Source organism: Pleurodeles waltl, chromosome 9 (assembly GCF_031143425.1).
Source record: "Pleurodeles waltl isolate 20211129_DDA chromosome 9, aPleWal1.hap1.20221129, whole genome shotgun sequence".
NCBI lineage: Eukaryota > Metazoa > Chordata > Amphibia > Caudata > Salamandridae > Pleurodeles > Pleurodeles waltl.
Window position 1 is genome coordinate 1,142,495,455 of NC_090448.1, and position 16,572 is coordinate 1,142,512,026.

Consider the following 16,572-nt stretch of genomic DNA (forward strand, 5'->3'; position numbering starts at 1 on the left):
TGAACCGACTCCAACATGTTCAATAGAAGCTTTATGTGTTAACAAGTGTAGAATATGCTGTGACAGGGCCTAGTTCATAATGTTGCCAATTATATCTGTCTTTGATGTATTTAATATATGGAACAGTGATCAAGCAGATACACAATATGATGTAAGCTGGTTTAAAAATGTCAATAGATATATGTAAAAAATATAGTTTGCCTAATTTTAATTCTATGAGAATGAGTGGCTGTTCGGTGCCCAGTCAATTGAGATGGGTTGTGTTGTTAGGTGCTTTCCCATTACCACCTTAATGACATTGGTGCTGTGAGGTGTGCATGTGAGGGGGTCATGTAGAATGACAACACATTATGGTGCTTATGTGAGGTGTGGCTGTGTGAGGAGTGGGCTATACATGGGGTGGGCATTATTTTTGCCATCTATGAGCACTGTGTACAAGACCCGATAATACGCAAATTGACATTTTAGCATGATTCAGAAAAGGCTTTCCAAAAAAACAAAAGGTGTTTTGCAACTCTTTCTGAACTGCAGCTAGGAAGGGGTATGAAACCGCTGTTCCTCCTAACTGTGATTTGAAATTAAATGCATCAGAGATTTATGACAGCAATTGAATGATAATCAATGAATGGATGATAAATCTTATACCGCACACAGATTGTCCTAAGAGTGCCCCAGCACTCAGGGCGAGGCAACTGTAGACCAGTGAAACCACACCGTAAAGTAAAAAGCCAAGGTTTGAGAATATTGCATAATAGAAGTTCTTCTCTGGTGCTATGCAGTTTGAGTGGGAGGTGATTCCAAGCTTGCGCTGCCAAGAAGGAAAAGGAGGCACTTCCTTTCTTAACTACTTATTTTTAGCAATTACTGCAAGTAAACCATCTGATGAACGTAATGCATGCCGGGAGAGGAAATGTGAAAACCTGTCTATGAGGTATTGCGGGCCAGTACCATAAAAAGCCAGATGAACAAATACCAAGTTCTTAAATAAAATCTTTTTCATGATTGGCAGCCAATGCAAGACATTACAGGGATGAGAAATGTGATTGCAGCAAGACATTTTTAATAACAAACGGGCAGACGCATTTTGAACCATCTGTAGACGGTTGCTGAGAGATGCTGGTAAGCCAAATATAAATAATTTGCATAGTCCAGTCTCAAAATAATCATAGCATGGACCATGATTTTCCTGGACGGAAGTAGTAGGAGGAAAAGACATTTCTTTAAGGACCTTAGCAGCGCAAAACACAAACTCATCAGCAGCTACCTGAGGTTGACATGAGAGCTGTTGACCCAACTTAACTCCCAAATTCCTACACACTGAAGCAGGAGACATGAGGGGAGGCATGTAAGATGGCCAACAGTTCACCCATCTCAGAGACAGGGAGCCCCAAACCCGAAGAATCTCTGTCTTGTCAGAGCTACATTGTAGGTAAGTCAAGGACCAACCTGAGGCAAAGTTTAAAAGACTCCTGAGCATCCAAGCATTCTTTTTCCAGTGAGAGGAACAGCTGTGTGTCATCTGCACAGGACATAATCTTCACACCTAACGCCTCCACCGATGGGGCCAGAGAGGACATATAAGTGTGAATAGGGTGAGGATCAAAGTGCTATGATAGAAGAAGCAAACTGTGTCATCCAAACAACCTGATCTCTGTTTCCTAAAAAGGAGCGAATCCACTCAAGTGCCTGCACCCTCACTCAAATATCCCTCAAACTCCGAAGAAGGATAGAGTGGACGACAGTAGTAAGTGCTGCAGATAGATCTAATAAGATACCAAGATGGCATTTTTATCTTGATCTATGGCCAGCTTGATGGAGTCGACTACTTCAAGGGCTGCTGATTCAGTGATGTGCCCGGGGCAGAAGCCAGATGGGTGCAGTAGCCTAAATCACTCAAAATACTCTGAAACTACTCTGAACAATTCTAACATTTTACAGGCAGTCATCAGGAGCGAGATAGGATTAAAATTTGCTAACTAAGCCTAACCTGCCATGGGTTGTTTTTAGCAGTGCGACCACTTTAACTTCTTTCCATCTAACTGGAACCTGGGCAATCTGTCAGGAAGTATTAAAAAGCTGAGTGGATATTGGGTTAACCACCTTGCTGGCTGAAGCCAGGGGTGAAGGAGGACATGGATCTACAGAAGATTCTGATTTACACTTCAACATAGCATTTTCAAATTCTTTTAATGTGTAATAGGTTTCTATTGTAAGAGAAGAAGCGGTAAGATCACTACAGACCTCTGGTATTGAATGGCGGAGCACCGCATCTAGTTCTGGAGGCTTGGTTTTAGGCCCAAAAAGAAGGCAAATTACGTAAAGATCCTTTATAACTCCTACCTATGATACACCAAGAAAAAGGAATAAGAAACCATGCCACCACAGTTGGGTCCTCAATTGACAATGTGCTGTTAGAAGAAATTAGTTCACACTGTATGCGCTGCTTGACGCATAGGGGTGCAAACCCGAGGGAAAAGTTGAGTGCAGACAGCTTTTCCACAAGTGAGGAGGCCAGATGTCAGCAACGATTTCTATATGTAAACTGCAATCCTTTAAGACGGTTTCAGTTAGAGTATTGCAGAGAGAGCCTGGGCTAATGCTTCATCTACAGAATTAATAAATAAGCGCCTGGCTAAAGATAACTGGGGAGAAACTGAAATGCAGAAGGGCTCAACACCGTAAATGTGGCACACTTAAAGGTGTTCCTAAAAGTGATAGCCATGCCTCCTCCTGTTCTTTTATCTACTGTCAGCATGTACACAAACATAAATTCTTGGAAAAGCAATCTCAATGTCTGGAGCAAATGACTCATTCATCCAAGTTTCAGTAAGAAAAAAGATGTCCAGTTGATTCTCAACAACAATGTGATTAACCGACACAGCATTTTTCTGAAGAGATTGTACATCAATTAATGCAGCTCTAATATCATTAACATGATAATAATAATTTGACCTTTCTTCTCTACCCTTATCTGAAGGTGTCATCTCAAAAGGCAGTAATGTAGAGTAATGGCAACAGGAAAGGGAGCCCAGGCATCAGCATGACCATAGAGGCCTAGCACTGTCCATGACAGTGTAGAGTCCAGGTTGTCTCACCTAAAGGGGTGCACCAATAATGCCCTCAGGAAAAGCAGCAGGCTATGTTATGCCGCGGGCGGCCTCCACACCCACGGCATTGCATTTCCGACCAGCTGTAAGGTCTGCGGTCCACTTCTCGGGCCAGCAGATCCACCGAGGGCCACTCGATTGAGTGCTGCTTTCCCCTTTTTGCCTGTGGTGAGGTCGGGCCGTGGATCTCGCTGCAGTCAACATGTGGCATGGTGTTGCGTCACGGGTGCCCCCCCACCCCCCTGGAACCTCTATAATACTTACCTTCTGTTTGGAGTCCTTTTGGACATGTATTTCTGTGGCTCGCAATGGAGAGCAAAACACTGAAGTGGGAAATATGGAGACATGGTTACCTTTTCGTGTATGCAGCAAGGTGCTGCTGATTTGATCTCTGAGCAGTGCTGTTTGGTGGATGGTTGTGGTCAGTGCTGGGACTGCAGTTTCTGTTGCTCAAGGTAAGAAAGCTTTTAGACCTGGCCTGTGCTTTTGTCTATCCCTGATTACTGCTTCTTAGATGCTGACAAAAGCTAGATGAAGAGATCTCGCAATTCACTGTGCTCATACAATGGGTACTCCTGTTTAGAGCCAGCCCTAGTATTACCTGCTGAGAGAAGCAACACTTCACACGAAGGCTATGAGTCTGGAGAGCAGAATAAGGACACTTAAAAGAGAACCTCCCCAAACTGATTCTTCCTTTGTCTGGAAAATGTGTTTTAAAGTCGGATCCAAGCCACAGTCCTAGGTCCTTCTTGGCCAACGAAGAGAGAATTCCACTTCATACTCCAAAAGTTGCTGTATAACCAACACTGATGTCTGCCCAACAGCCATTCTTCAGGAGGTATGGGGACATCGCCTGAAGTCTGTACTTTTTTTTGCTGGAGTAGCTGAGTGCTTAGTGCATAGAAGCCTACCTGCGGAGAAATGGAAGCAATGTTAGTAGGAGAGACTGTTCAGGAGGAGAAGCCTAGTGTGTTTGCATCATGATGAACACCCACAGGAAATGGACTACATTAGAGCGCATACCCACGAACGATACTCAACATCAGAGGGGCTTCCAGTTTCTATGCCAGGTTTCTCCTGAGAACTGCCCCAAAGACTTTACCAAATCAAGTGTGGCTGTGTCTGCTGGCAGCTGCTGTGGGCCACAGGCTAGTGCTGATGATGCCAGAATGAAAGAGGATACATCGCCGCAGAGTGGAGCCTGTAGGCCTGGAGGGTGTGTAACTACATGTCGCTGCTGCCTTGATGACCGCAACTATGGAAGATGCCGTGCTTACCCATTTTGCATTGTGCTGTAATCGTTCATCGACACTACTGCTGCGGAGAGGCTGCTGCAAGGTTGGAAGGTACATTTTGTATCTATCACATCTTCCAATATGCAAGACCAGGAGCAAAAGACTGAGATGCATTCTTAGAACATGAAGCATGAGGACTTGAGAATTTCTGCTCAAACTAAACCTGGTGTATGAACTACTTAACTGAGTTGTGCATTTAAACCTGTGGGAGTAACAGTAACATAATTTACACCTATGCCTAATTTATGCTGCAGTAAATGCAGCTTTATGTCAAAAGGTAAATAGTCACCCAAGTGCACAACTTTAAAGTGCTAAAAATTTTGCTTGATGCAATCAGTCGTATAGTACACGATCTGTCATACAACTGCCTAACTTTTCTCTTGTGTAAGCAGCAAATAAATTAATGAATGTTCTATTTACTTATTAAAAAGTTTCCACTTATTATCAAATTTGATTGGTTTTCTTTATGATTAGTCTATCAACAAGATCCCAATGTACATGTCAACCCCTATACATTTTGGACCTCCCACGGTCGTTTATCAAGGGTGGCATTCTCATGTAACATAATCCGATTTTCAAAAACTGTAAATAAAAAATGAAAATAACCTCAAATTACTATACTAATATAGAAGCACAATATTATACAGCATTTGTAAAACTGTCAACATTTACAGATATTACAATTGGCCACCAAAAAGCAGTGAATATTTCATGACAAGGTTCGGTCCTAATACTTCAAAAATTTAAGCATAGCAGCAAGTTTCAATTAAAAATCTATCACGCAACATGATAGAACTACAGTCAGTCAACCCAAAGTGCGTTGTTGTTAAGAAATATGAGAAAGACATGGTTGTGTAACCTGATAGTATGTCTTGCTCTCTTCCATGCTGTGTTAAGTACAACCAATCACATTATTCTGAGGTCGAGCCACAGTTGGTGCAATTAATGTACTGAGACGTCTACCAAGGTTGAATACAAGCATGTGCTAATTAGGCTTGTGCATTTTTGCAGGGGCACACTAGTTTTGTTTTTGTTTAAAGTTTAGAGTGAACTGAATAATAATGCCCATAGAAGTAATGTTTTTTTAGATATGCGTACAAGTGGTCATTTGTTGAAAAACGTTGTAGCTACAGCTCCTAAGGTCCCCAGGTGGGGAGAAATTACTATGATTAGTGAGATAGCAAAAGGTGATACAACACTGTATTTGCTAATCTTATTGAATTGTGTGGTATTTACATCTGTTATGTGTTTATAGCGCTTGCTTTTACAGAACAACAAGCAGTAGGCTGGACTTTAAGTTATTTCATCTTTTAGTTGAGGGTTGAGCTCTGAGCCCTTGCCTCCACACTACCTCGGTGAGAAGACTTTTTCTGCACGCCCTAGCAACCTTGAGAGTCAAGAGTGGAAGGGGTTGTGCTTAGCCCAAATTACAGATCGATAGGAGGACAATCCGAGGACACCAGTGCCAAATTAAACCTCAACCATCATAGTTATGGCCCAGTAGCATCTGTCTGTTATGTGCCTACTCCCCTACCACCCCCCGCCTGAGTAGACCCTAAATAACATATCTATTGTTGTCAAGTAAGCTTGATCCCCGCTGTGCATTTTGTTACTATTATTGGGTGTCTGAATATGACAACATTGGCCAGTTACTTAACCTTATGGGGCTTTAGACACATCAGTCTGTATTTAAGATTAATTCACTGCATGTTTCCAACTTAGTGCGGGTGAGGGGTTTGGAGGCTGTTTTGGCTATCTGAAATGTTTCATAAGCGGGGGCATTGCTACCTTCCAGTCTAACTATTGTGAATATTGAGTGCATAATGGGTTGTCTATGTATGATATTTTGCAGAAGGGGTTCGGGTCTTGCAACCCTCTGGCTAATCCATTTCAGTTGTTATCTTCTTATACTTTTGCCTCTAATGGACCTTCTGCGAGTGGTGTTTGTGTTTTTATAATAACTGTTTTTAGCAAGAGCAAGTGACTAGAGTAGTCCAACAGATAAGTTGTAGTCCTCTTCAATTTAACTAGAGGACCTAACAGACCTGAAAAGAGTGATTTGAGAAGACAGGTTCTAGGAATGGAAAGTGGTGCCCACTTGACATGGAGTGCTCTGGTAACATAGCTCTCACCAGTTTTTAGGTCCATGCTTGAGTATTCCATCCAATACAGTTTTTTTGTTTGCACTGTGAGATTTGTAGTTCATCTTAGGATGCCATCATGGTGAAAGAGGAGCATATGGATGCTATTCGGAGATGACCTGCCCCCCCACAAGCCCCCAATGTTCCGGGACAACCAGAGGGCAGGTGCGGAAACTTGGCCTTGAACACTGCTCACCAGGTGTCTGCCCTGTTTGGGGGTGTGCATGCTCATGCTGCGGATGACTGAACCACTTTGCAAAAGTGTGCTGGAGTGAAAGGAGAGGCCTGAGAACCATGATCAAGGGCAAACTGAGGGAGGTCTTGCAGCAGTTGTCCATTGATGAGGAGAAGCCCGGAGACCAGCACCTGCGGAGCAGTCTGAGAGACCACCATGTCATCAATGAGGATGATGATAACAAGGTGTTCTCTATCTCCTTTGTAGGCAGGGAGGGTGACAGAAAGTGCCCACCACCAATTTGCATTGTGGAGGTCGGAAATACATTCATAAGGACGTTAATCAACACAGGAGTGTCAGTCACTGTCAAGGACACCACCCAGAGAGTAAGGATCTACACATATGAGGGCACAGAGCCATTGTAACTGGTAGGAGTAATGAAAGTGGTGTGGGTAAGCGAAGGCAGCTCGACAAAGGCTTGTTTTCACTTAACCAAAGGCAACACTGGTACCCTCCTAGGTTGCCACACAGCAGAAGACCTTGTGCTAGTAATCTTCACCAGGCAGATCCATGAGTCACACGCTGCGGCAATCATGCAGGAGTTTCCTCAGCTGTTCAAAGGACTAAGATCACTCAAGAAGACCAAGGTGCAGCTACACTTCGACGAGACTGTAAGACCCACATTGCTCCGGCACCAGAGAGTGACATTTCACCTGAGGCCATTAGTGGAGGAGGAATTACAAAACTTGGAGCAGTAAGGGGTGATTGAGAAGGTCACAGGCCCCACCCATGGGTTCCCCCCCTTGTAATAGCACCCAAACCAACCTATCTGGGGCGATTAGACGATTAGACTGTGTTGACATGCGTATCACCAATAGGCCATTTGGCGAGAATGGCATATCACCTCAACCATGGACCGTATTGTGGCACACCTCGATGCCGGACAATGGTTTCCAAACATGACCTCATTGATGGTTACCACCAGCTGGAGCTGGATCCAGCCAGTCCTTGCATAAGTACTTTCTCGACTCACATGGGCCTCAGGATGTATTGGAGGCTGAATTTTGGCATATCCTTCGCAGCAGAAGTGTTGCAGAACACCATCAGTTAGACCCTCTCTGGCCTTGTAGATGTCCTAAACATCACTGACGATATCACAAGACCCTGGAGGAATACCACGTAGAAGTCAGAGGGACGCTGGAGAGATTGGCCAGTTGTGGCCTCTTGTTCCACAAGAAGAAGTGTTCCTTCTACAAGAATTCCATTTACTTCTTTGGTTATGTGTTCTCAAGAGAGGAGCTGAGGGTGGACCTCCAGAAGGTGGATGCGATTAGGAAAGCATCAAGTCCCCGGAACGCCACACAGGTGAGGATCTTCTTTGGGATGGAGACCTACTGTGGCCAGTTCATTCCGAACCTCTCCAATTTGTCCTAGCCCCAGAGACCCCTGACGAAGTCGGATACCGCCTTGGAATAGACACAACACACAGACAAAGCATTCTGCAAGGTGAAAGACGCACTACTGACCAACGCCACCATGGCATACTTTGACCAACATCAAAAGACAGAGCTCATTGTGGATGCCAGCCCAGTTGTTCTAGGAGCTGTCCTCTTGCAAGAGAAGGGGAGGGTCATGGGTCACTATTGCATATGCCAGCAGAGCTCTGTCAGGCATGGAGGTTCGATATGCCAGAGTGAACGAGAGGCACTGGTGATCCTATGGGTGTGTCGACATTTACACCTGACCTTGTGCAGACAGTAGTTTCAGGTCGTCATGGACCACAAGTCACTGGTTCTGCTTTTCACAAGGACATCTCGGCATACTCCCCCCCCCACCCCCCCCACATTGAGTGATGTACAGTGCAGCTGCAGTCATAATCGTTCAGCATCATGTACTGCCATGGAGTGAACAACCCGGCACAGCACTCGGGTGTTAAGGAAGAGTGACAGCATAGCACGCTTCAAACCATCGAATTCCTGTAGCTACAAACGTGTCGTACAAAACGTGAGGCGGCCATTTTGAAGTGTTGGGAAACACTTCATAAGGTATTTAGCAACACATGGTCTTTGGAGGTTACAAAGGATCAGTAATATTTTAAAGGTCTTCAGTGGCAGGCACACCTTGTATCAACATTACAGTATTATAACTATTAGTGCCTACACTGCTGAATTTTCAGTGACAGGCACACCTTGCCAGCAAAGTTACAGGTTTATCATTTCTGAGCATTTATCGTCTACACGGCCTCAGTTCGGTGACAGACACACAAAGTTATTTCTGTGCATTTATCACCTACACAGCATCAATTCGGAGGCAAGCATACCCAGTGCCAAATTTTTCTGGAGTCATATGTTAAGGTTACTTTCTGGAGGAATACTTGTGAGATGTTATATACTATTCACCAGTGAATGCGTATTAGTATAAGTATACATAAAATATAGGGGGTATAAGTGTAGTGAATCCTAGTTTGTTTTAATGGGATAACAGGAGTTAGCTTAGCCGTAGGCTTGTAAACTCGTGCCCCCGTCACCTAGTGACTTTTAACCTACTTAGCTTGCTCTGTCTTAGCTCATTTAATTATTTATTTCCTCTAAGATGGCTGCCTTGTTTATAGTTAAGCCACTTGTTATGAGTTTTATTATCAGTGTCACTGCGCCAAGGCGTCAAGATCAAGCACGAAAGACAAACAAACAGTAGGTGCTCACAATTAGGGATTTTCCCTCTCTACACTTTCGAGGGATTGTTGATATTAATTGCCGTCCCAAGCATGCCTGTTATCTATTGTTTTGGAATACACCTACGTCAGGGGACCTTGTAGATCTGTATAAATACATCACACTTTTAGACAGATAATCAGAGGGATTCCGACCAGAGGGCATCGCCACCATCGCTGATATCGATGCTGCAGTCGTCTTGACGCTGACCCAGTCTTCGTGTCCCTACGGAGTCTGAGATAGAGACCTCATTCCAAGGTAACGAGGGTTGGGGGCTCCTCTCATGGACACGGTTTTGGCAGATTAGGTTTAGCAAACCCAGCTCTCCTTTAGGTAGGAGGTTAGGCCTATTCTCATTAGGGTATTAGGGCATATTCCATTTTATATATACATATATATATTTCTTTCATATATTGCAAAATGGTGGGGGTCTTCATAACAATGACTCTCTTCTTCACAATACTGTTACTTGCTATATTCATTATCCTAATCATTGCAGTCCATGCAACTTATCGCAAATTGCAGTTATGTTAAATAAAAAGCTATTATAACTTTACTGCATCTGTGTCATTGCCTGTGTTTGTATGAGACATAATATATCTGTGAGAAAAGGGTAATTTCCATTTAACCACGACAATCCTGAGATATCTTACTTTGAGTCCATGCGTAAGCGACTGCCACAAATCACCTTTTACTATTGTGTTTCTGGTGAGGTGCTGCTAGTGAGCCGGTAAGGTTGGGACAACAGTTGCGACTTGTTGTAGGAAAGACTCAGTCGCCTACAAACAAAAGTACTGTTATCCTTAAACCAGCAGTCTTGCTCAGAGCAAGAGTCCAAACTACGACATAAGTATTGATGTTATTGGTTGATTTCTAAGGAGTAAAAACGTGTGCATCACAAACATTCCAACTTAACCCAACTCAGCCATTCTTAACATCAGCAGGCGAACCCTCCATCAAGTGGCATGCGTGGAAAGAATAGTTTTTGAACTACATGAATACGATTGAAGATGAAGCTCTGACTCCACTTAAGTATAAGTATTATTGTACTTCTGAGTATATTGCAATTGATAGGTACAATTTTTTCAGGAGAAAGCAAGGTAAGGTGGAAACTATTCAAGAGTATATTTTTGAACTAAAAAAAACTAGCATTAACATGTAGATTTGGAATGTTACATGATGAACTTATACAAGATCAAATAATTATGCACGTGAAATAATGAACACATACAGGAAAGGTTATTGGTGCATGGGGAGTCTCAACTAGAAGAAGTTATAGCTTTAGTTAAAAAAGCTGAAATTTCGAATAGGTGTTCTAAAGCTGTTGTGAGTGAGTTAAAGGAACGTCAGAAGGATGTTGTTTACAAAATCAAACACAAAAAAGTGACAAGCATAGACAGGATGAGCTTAAAAAAGAAAAAAGAATGTTAATACAGGTGCTATAAATGTGGAAGGAAGGAACACCTTGCATACAGTAAAAAATGTCCTGCAATAAACCAGAAATGTGGTGAATGTGGTATTAAATGGGGATTTTGCCATGGTGTGTAGAGGGAGAAAACATTTGAAAAAGGTTTCCATGTTTACAGATGAGTTCAACTGGGGGCAGAGCCAAGATGACGACAAGAAAGGACGTTCTCTGAAGAGCTCCGAACCCAAGCCCCATCTAATTCCTGATAATTTCTTTGTTTATCTGATCTAAAATCAAATTCACCCCTCAGAAGATGGCTGGACGATAAACTGCATTGAGGACCGGCGAGCCGGTGAGCGGAGCACCCAGGGAGAAGTGAAACCTGCCGAGAAGACCTGCTGCGCATGGGGAAGGTAAGCCGCACGCCCGCCTCCCTGGCCTTCAGCTGAAAATAGACACAAGGGGGAGAAACCATTGAAGGGGCTGCTGCAGCAAGGCACAACGACACACCTAAGGCCTCCTGCTCCCCGGGACAGAAAGCACCCCTGCTGTGTCCTCGCCTGGCAGCAGGGCTGGGGTCCGGAGCTGGGACACAAAAGGTAGAAAGGAGAGGACTGGTGGCGAACAAGAGGGGGAGCCCCATCAAGGAGGGAGCTGTGAACGCCACTGCAGCCGCTGGCCTGAGGTAGACCCGGGATGGAGGCCACGCCAGGCACGAGCGGTGAGGAGGAGGCACCTGGCCAAGCCACAGGTGGGACTGGAAGCCTGCCGGCTGACGGCTGGGTGGAGGGTGGATCTCACCCTCGCCCCCCAGGTGGTGTTTCCCACCCCCCAAACCACTCCCACCAAACAGGCCCAGAAAGATGAGGCTGACCCAGGAGGCAGAGAGGAGAGGCACAGGCAGCAAGAGACTCAGGGAAAGACTAGGCCCCAAAGCCCTGGAAGGAGGGGAATACGGAGCCAGTGACCAGGGGCTCCTCCTACAGCAGGGAATAGGCCACACCAAGGAGATTGGTTGCAACAAGGACAGGTGCCACACCCGCCCAGCAAACGAGCGGCAATAGTGAAGAGCCGGGGAAATCCAAAACCCCAACTGGGTGCACACTCTAACCCCACCTCCAGTGAGTCTTGTGAGAAAAGAGGAGAGTGAGCGTGAGCCATGGCGACAGAGAGGCATGTGGAGGATTGGAGAGGCTAAACTGTCCTAACCCCCGCTGTTCACCCCCAGGTCAAGAGGCATAGCAACCCCTTGACAAAGAAATAATGACCCACCTGTGGACACCATGGAGTGGAGGAGACACCCACTGAAACCAATTACACCCTGGGAAACCAGCAGGCCGCAGATTCCTGATAGTTTCTGCCCTCCCTGCAGAAATGGTAGCATGAACTGGGGTGAGACCATTATTTACGATAAGAGACACAGTTGCCATTGTGCGGAGGCAACAAAAGCCCTGAGTCGCTGGAGGCTGGGTGGGGAAGGCTGCGGGGGCAAGAGGCTTGCCCAGTGAACAACTCACACTGACAAGCGGACACCCACCTGCTACATTGACAGTAATCTATCACAACATGGAGTGCAGCATGACTCGAGACAAGGAACCCTGGACATCCTGGCAGGGGAACCTATATGCAAGAGTAATGCCTTCCCTGGCATTAGGCAACACAGACAAAGCTACCCAGTCAACTCCCTGTTCTGCTTTCCTGCTCTTATCTCATGACCGAGCTTACAGAACCTCTCTGGAATGCACTTCTGAGTTTAAAGAAGACATTTATTGTTATTATTACTTCACCACAAGGTTCCTGAGTGACGAAATCAGTAGGTTGGAAGCACACGTTCAAAAGTAGTCGCAGCAATGAAAGCAAAATATATCAAAGTACTTCTAAGTTGCAATGTACACAGCAAATACATGTGATTATATTATAGCATAACTTCAAAGCAAAGAATAAAAGTCAAAATTGCATAACCGTAGGGCAAAGCTGTAGAGCCTGTACTCAGCTTTATCTTTCTGAGGTCTGCAAGTTGATGACTCCGGTTCAACTGCGAGAAAGAGATTTTCTACCCAAACGGGAGACAGGCAACTGACGTCTCCGTTCCTGTCTGAAGTCAAGATAGTTTCAATCTAACTCTTCTGTAGTCCAGGGCCATCCTTAAAAGCAAACTCAGTGTGAGAACCGAAGAAACTTGGAGAGTGGCCAATTCTCCGAGCCTCACTCGTTCTCAGACTGGATTGAGAGGTAAACACAAAATCTACGTCCTCTTATCAGCTAGGGTCTGGTGTGAAAAACACAGCTTGGTCTATCATGTGGAAAAACACAGCTTGGAAAAACACAGCTCATCTAAAATGTCTCAACTGCAATGTCAAACTCCACGTTAAAGCCAATAGGCAGCTAACCCAAATACCAAATGTAATGTCTAATGCCATGTCAAAGCCAATAGGCAGCTAAACTGAATACAGAATGTAATGGCTAACTCCATGTTAAAGCCAATAGGCAGCTAAACTGAACACAACATGTAATGTGCTACTGGTGAACATTGAGCAACTAATATGTGCAGTGGTGGAACACAAAGTCATTGGTCAAACACAATTAATAGCATCACACTCCCTGATAATGCAGTTATACTCTAGGCCCTCCAGACATCACGTAAAATACTGGAGGGGAAAATGGGCAAGGTCCGTTCAGCGGTCTCTCTTCTTCCCAAGACCTTGGAAATGTGGTGGGCAGAGTATCTACAGCAGAGACCAGAATATCTGAACTTGAGGATACGGGCCAGATCCTGTGTAGGGAGGTAACAGAGGGCAGACATGCTGTGGAGGCTCGAAGACAACGAAAACAGAGCTAGGCATAACAATTTACGATTCGTAGGACTCCCCAAAGGAGTGGATGGTTCAAACATGCAAGAGCTCCTTGAGAAATGGCTGCAAAAGCAACTTCTCAACATGCTTCGTTATTGAATGCGCACATAGATTATTGGGCAATAAACCACCACCTGGAGCCCTTCTAAGAACAATTATCTTCCACTTCCTAAATTATCAGGATAGGGATATGATTTGCACCGAAGCATGGAAACAAGGGGAAATCGGGTATGAAAACTCCAAGATACAAATATACCCGGACTACACAAGGGAGGTCCAACTTCAACAGTGCATGTTCGACTCTGTCAAAGCCAAGCTATGCACCCTCCAGATATGCTACATGCTCTTGTTCCCAACAAAAGTGAAAGTAATCTTCCAGGAAAAAGCATACTTCTTCCAGGCCCCAGAAGAGGCATGGGAATGGCTGGGGGAACAACCCTGACTGAAGACTATCAGAAATGAAGGAATAGTAGCCTCCTCCCACAGTAAAACGGCTGCTTGAGCCTCCGTAAAACAGAGATCCAACCACACCAAAATGTGGAGCATCAATAATATGGACACAGACAGGCCGGACCAGGTGCAACATACCATTCTCTGACTCCGACGGGGAGGGACACTTGGATATTAAAAAACATAAAGAGAGAGAATGCAAAAAAACACCCATGAATACAGAGTCTGGGGGGAAACTCAGAGACGGATTTGGATACACCTCACCCATTAGTAGAGGCCATTGTGCAACTGGAACAAGAACTGATGGAAGCCGGAGCCTGCATCCCGGCAGACCGGGCCTCAGGAGCGGCAGCCACCTAGCTATTGAAAGAAATGGAAACAAGGATGGGGCAACGGGACTGATCATCACAATCTCGAAATAGGTGGATTTGCGGCTCAGAACACACCTTATACACGAAAAAGACTATAGTTAGTCTGCCCCCCGGCGGCAGCCCTAAAATAAGTTGATTTTAAAATTCAAAAGTTGAGGGGAGTTGGGTGGGAGGGGACAAGGACCTATCGGACACTTCTGTTTAGTAGTTGAAGTTATGGTTATACAGGGGATTGCTCACAGAAGATTATGAGTGGTGTGGAGAGGGGAATTTAGAGGAACAGTTCTATTTATGGAGAGGCAATATCAAGGCAGACGAATGCACCGCAGAAGACATAGACAACAGAAACATGGCTCTCTCTGTAGAGGCAGTTGCACCCGTCGCACAGCAGACACTGAAATTCTTTGTGGGGCCCCCACGACACCCCATACAGGATGGCGGTATGGGGCGGTATGGGGTGTCTGAATCCCCATGGCGGCGCAGCAAGCTGCGCCGCCATGGAGGATTCAGCAGGGCAGCGGAAAACCGGCGGGAGACCGCCGGTTTTCCTCTTCTGACCGCGGCCAAACCGCTGCGGTCAGAATGCCCTGCGGGGCACCGCCAGCCTGTTGGCGGTGCTCCCGCCGACCCTGGCCCCGGCGGTCAAGGACCGCCGGGGTCAGAATGAGGCCAACTGTGATTTCTGTGATCACACTTTGGGAAGCTTTCAAGATGGTCCTAAGAGATCGGGCACAGAACATGATAGCACATAAGAGACAACAAGAGGTGTGGGAGGTCAGTAAAATAGAACAGAAACTCCTAGATCTGGAACGACAATCTGGGGCAACGACTGGCTTGCAGATCATACGTGCAATTTCAGTCCTACGTCAGGAGTACCATCCACAGGGTACATAACTCCGCAAAACCCCAAGCACTAGCCAAGCAAAACAGGTTATATGAAACAGGCGACAAAGCAGGAAGACTTTTGGCATGGTTGGAAGAAGAGAGATGGAAGCACGGTGGGCACATAGCATATTAGGGCCCCATGACGAATTACATGACTCAGACCATTATAGGGAATTCTATCAAAAGAGACCATTGGCAAATAAGTCCCAGATAGAGGAATACCTGACAGACATCATTACCCCCGCCCTGACTGAGACTGACCGAGACAGTTTAGAGGATGAACTAACACAGGTAGAAATTAAAAACATAACAGCCAAAATCAAACTGGGTAAGATGCCTGGACCTAATGGCATCCCGGCAGAATTCTTGAAGAAAATTGCAGACATCCTCAGCCCGCACCTACTTCACATGTTCATAGAAGCCAGATACAAGGGCTCCCTCTCACTTGACCTCCGTAAGGCCACAATATTAGCAATCCCAAAGGCCGGCAAGCTCAAAGAGGAATGTGGCTCATCCCACCCCCATCTTACTCCTGAATTTTAAACAAAAATGCCCGCGACAATACTGGCTACCAGACTAACAGGAATTATAACTCCCCTGATGCATAAAGACCAATCAGGCTTCATGTCTAGGAGATCAACAAGATATAGCCTCTGTGCGCTCCATAACTGGTTAGATGCAATAAAAGAAAGTGCAGAATCCTTGTACTATTAACCCTAGATTCCGACAAGGCCTTTGATGCCGTTCACTTGCCCTTCAGGGAAGTATCCCTAAGGAAATTTCGATTTGGCCCAAATTTCTGCAGTAGATTGCACTACTAAAGCACTGTCCTATTGCAGTGGTCCGAGTAAACTGGATAATCTTGGAAGATTTTCCAATAGAGAGACGGACCAGGGAGGGATGTCCCCTCTCACCACTACTGTTTGCCCTTGTGCTGGAACCCCTGGCATGAATCATCCGTCAGCTGGCATTGAAGGTCAAATTTTAGAGACTTTAAGAAATTTAATTGAGAACGGATGGCAGGAAAAGAAATATTGAACCAGAATTGAGGAACTTTTATGAAGTACGTAATGAATTGTTGGTGAAGGAAAATAATGTTTTGAGAGGCAGTAAGATTATTCTATCTAAAACATTGAGAGTCCATTATTAAACTTTGGCATGATGGTCATTTAGGTAT

The 16,572-nt window shown here is 45.1% G+C and overlaps 1 long non-coding RNA gene across 2 annotated transcripts in view; it reads right to left on the reverse strand.

Annotated features, from left to right (window-relative positions):
* The window catches only part of LOC138258794 (uncharacterized), a 73,409-nt gene that overhangs the window by 55,404 nt on the left and 1,433 nt on the right, over positions 1-16,572 (reverse strand). The window contains exon 1 of one of the 2 annotated variants that reach the window (XR_011198575.1): positions 3,709-3,896. The exons of the other annotated variant lie outside the window; for it this stretch is intronic. This is a non-coding gene — a long non-coding RNA (uncharacterized lncRNA). Of the gene's footprint in view, positions 1-3,708; positions 3,897-16,572 lie in introns of those variants that run through there. 2 annotated transcript variants of the gene reach the window in all.